The sequence below is a fragment of the Propithecus coquereli genome, unplaced genomic scaffold, assembly GCF_000956105.1.
Source record: "Propithecus coquereli isolate 6110/MARCELLA unplaced genomic scaffold, Pcoq_1.0 Scaffold210, whole genome shotgun sequence".
NCBI lineage: Eukaryota > Metazoa > Chordata > Mammalia > Primates > Indriidae > Propithecus > Propithecus coquereli.
In genome coordinates, this window is record NW_012146079.1 from 6422172 (window position 1) to 6426079 (window position 3908).

General features: G+C 48.1%; 1 protein-coding gene across 2 annotated transcripts in view; it reads right to left on the reverse strand.

Moving 5' to 3' along the window:
- Nucleotides 1-3908, reverse strand: part of H3F3A (H3 histone, family 3A) — a 14338-nt gene that overhangs the window by 8681 nt on the left and 1749 nt on the right. The window lies entirely within an intron of this gene.

Genomic DNA, 3908 nt, shown 5'->3' on the forward strand with positions numbered 1-3908 from the left:
GCGCGCCCGTTCGCTGGCGCGCGCTCGCCCCTCCCCTGCGCGCCGCCCGCTCCCTCCTCTCGGCTCCCTCTCGCCGTCTGTGTACAAACACAAAAGACACGCCGAGGAGCCGCCGGCTCCCGCTGAGACGACCTGCCGCCCCCGTCTCTCCCCCGCACCCGGCCTGCACTCCCACTCCGCTCCACGCGCACACGTCACAGAACCCCCGAAGCCCGGGTTTGGGGCGCCGAGAGGGAAGTGGGGGAGGGGAGGCGGCGCGGCGGGTGAACGCCCGGCCTGCTAGCGTCCCGGCCGCTGTGGGGAGGGGCGAGGGCCGCCCCCGCGGGGCCCCGGGCGCGTGGGGGCGGGGAGGAGGACGCGGCCGACCGGTCGCCGCGCCCCAGTGGAAAACACTCCCGGACAAGAAGCTCGCGAATAGGAGCCTGGCGTCCCGCGCCCGTTTTCTGACGGGGCCGCGGCGGCGGCTAGCGGGCGCACCGACGGCTTTCTTTCCGCTTGCGCCCGGGCCAAGTGCGGCCGGGCCTTGCGGCTCAGGCCGGCGTCCGCCCGCGGCCAACTTTGTCCGTTCAGACTCCGGCCCGGCCGAGGCGGCCGCCGGTGCGCGGGCTGCGGGCGGGACGGCGGAGCGGGCGGCCCCTCTCAGGTGGCGGTCTCCGGGCTCGCCCTCTTTCTGGGCCAGGGTGCCTATGCAAGATGGCTGTGTTTTGTCAGCCTCTAAAACAGTGTGTGGAATGCGCGGTGACCGCACCAGGGCCGGACTACCAGTCCTGGCAGTTTGTCCTATCCCCAGCGTGGGCCTTGTAGCCCTCTCAGTGTTCGTAAGGGTTGCTTTGGAAAGGCAATTGCAGAGTATAGGGTAGTCAGATGTCGCCAGCAGCTTCTGCATGGTGTAGAAGAGGCTGAAAACCATAGAAATAAAGAAAATGTGGTGTGGGGATTATTACATTTACCCATTTTCCAATTCTGAGTAGCGTAAGAAACAGACTTTTCTTGGCTCAAGTTACTCTTATTACTTGTCAGTTGATTGGCCTTAGAACATCTGAGCCATCCTTAGATGGTATTGACAACGCTCCACAGCTGTGTGTGAAGGTTTGCAGTAGAAGTGTTAAGCAGCCTTCCGATAGAGTGAAGGAGATAAATTTCATACATGAAGGGCACTAACTGCTATTTGTAATCTGAAGATCTCGCAAAGCATCTTAGTCACAAACATTATCCTGAAACAGATATATGGAAATCAGATATGAGAGGAAGGAATAGATTTGTCCAAGGTCACTTAAGTGAGAAACAGACCCAGGAGAAACAACAACAACAAAAAAATCCAGGCCTCCTGTTTCATTATTATTTAATGAATGTTAAGTGTCCGTGGTTGCTGTGCAGAACACATGCAATCTACAATCCTGTCCTAAAAGCACATATGCAAAAAGCCTAGCCTGAGCTGCAGCAAAGAATTCCTATAATTTGAGCCAAGAAGAGTTATTTTGCTTGTTTGTTTGTTTTCAGGAGACCAAAATATTTGTTGTTGGATTTATCCAGGAAGGCTGTTCAACATTGGTTAAATTCATCACATCTTCAAGAAATGTTAAATGACATGGGTAATGTCCTCTTTGTATGCTAGGTTTTTTCACAGCTCCTACTTCTTGGCTTTAAAAAATTTTTCTAACAGAGAAAAAAAAGACCATTTTAGGTGAAATCTTGGATTATTTGAACCAACTCAGCAGTCTGTTTTGTAAAATGGAAGTGATAATGTTTCTCTGTATGATGGTAGGCCACACATTCTTTCTAGTTGTAGGTTTGAGTACTTAAGCACTTAGAGAGGTGACTGGTTACCCTCCTATTGGCTTCAGGAAGTTCTCTCAGTGAACGAATGTTTATTGAATGCTAACCGTGTGCTGGGCACAATTCTGGGTGCTGGAAATGCAGCAGTGAACAACACAAGCAACGTTCTGCCCTTATGGAGTTTGTGATTTCTGGAAGCATGGCCTTGTTCAGAGAAGTAGCACCTGGAGCGGAGGAAGGCAGGAGAGGCTTTGGTGCCCCAAGAGTTGCAAAAACTTAGGTAAGGGGAGAAGCAGACTGTAGAGTCAAGATAATGGGGTAGGAGAGCTGCCAGAGCGAGAGACGATCCTGGAGGGGCCCCAGGGGTCAGTCTGAATTGGCTCTACTTCTAGAACTCTTGAGCTAATAATGGCCTGAACATTTGGAGTTAAAAAAAAATGGGGAAGGGGAGGAGAGGAACAAACCCTTATAAGTTAAAAGTATTTTTCCCTAAAATAGAATAGTTATGGCCACAAATTTAGATTTGTTTATAAGTAAAAGTGAAAAAAAAAAGGTAGAATGGAAAGGATTTTAAAAGCACCACTATTCCTATCCACTTGGCCCCTGTCAGTCAGCTGCCAAGATTACTGCCTCACAGGAGAAGTTTTGGCCACTCTCATGCTATCTCCTTGCACGCTTTATCACATCACCCTTTATCTTTATCACATTGGTTTGAAATCTACCATTTGTTCACTTGTTGTCTGTTTCCTCCTTGAAGAACATAAACTCTAGGACAGCTATGGTCTTACCTGTGTCTTTCTACAAGCCTAGCACTGCCCGCCTCCCCAAGCCCCAGTTTGGGGCCTTTCTCCATTTGCTGTACTTCCTTATTAGGTGATCTCATCCAGTTCCATGGAAATTATCATACACAAAAGTAGGGAGAACAGTGTAATGAACCCCTTGTACCCATCACTCAGCTTCAAAAATGATCAACTAACAACCAATCTTGTGTTCCATCTATACATCTACTCACTCCTCTTACCTCCCCCACTCAAATTATTTTGAAGCAAATCCCAGACTACATCATTTCATCTGTAGATACTTCCATATATGCCTTGTAAATCTCTTAAAATCTGCAGATCTCTATTATTTGCACTTTGTTGGAAAATATGGATCATTTGTCCCCAGGCTCTGGATCCCAACCCTGTTTCTATAACTGTCCCTCCCCTCAGTTTTGTCCAGTAAATGGCACTACCACTTACTCAGCTGCTTAAACTAAAAAGTATATCCTCCTTGAGCCTCCCTTCCGTCCATCCCTATGGCCAGTGCTATTGGTCCTGCCTCTGAAATGCTTCTCAGAATAACCTACTCTCTCCTTTCTCCTCACCTCTCACCTGGCCTCCCACAATAACTTCCTATAGGACCTTTCTCTTTCTACTTTTGCATCTCTGTGTCCTGTTTGCTCCATAGCATACACAGGTTAGATTTACAGCATGTAAATCAGATTAGGTCACAGTCTTGCTTAAATCCTTTCAGTGGCCTCCTGCTGCTCTTGGTTGAACTGCACGTGTGTGGGCCTGGCACTACCCCTTCCCTCCCCTCAGCACTGTGTCGCAGACCAGCCACCTCTGGTCCATCCAGTCTTCCCCTGCCTCAGGGGCACTGCACTCGCCCTTTCTGAGCCTTGAATGTTCTTCCCCCAGCTTTTAATAGTCCAGTTTACTATCTTCTCAGGCAACATTTCTCACCTTTCCCATGTCATTTTATTCTTAGAAAAAGGATCATGTTTGTAAAGTACACTAAGGAATAGTGGAAGGGATTTGGAGTCATCCATATAGAACCTGATTTAAAAATTCATTACAGGCATACCTCATTATGCTTCAAAGATATTGCATGGTTTACAAATTGAAAGTTTGTGGCAACTCTGTGTCAAGTAAGTCTGTTCACGTCATTTTTCCAACAGCATGTGCTCATTTCCTGTGTTTGTCACATTTTGGTAATTCTCACAATATTTCAGACTTTTGCATCGTTATTACATCTGTTATGGTGATCTGTGGTCAGTGATCTTCGATATTACTATTGTAATTTTTTTTTTTTTTTTTTGAGACAGAGTCTTGCTCTGTTACCCAGGCTAGAGTAGTACCGTGGCATCA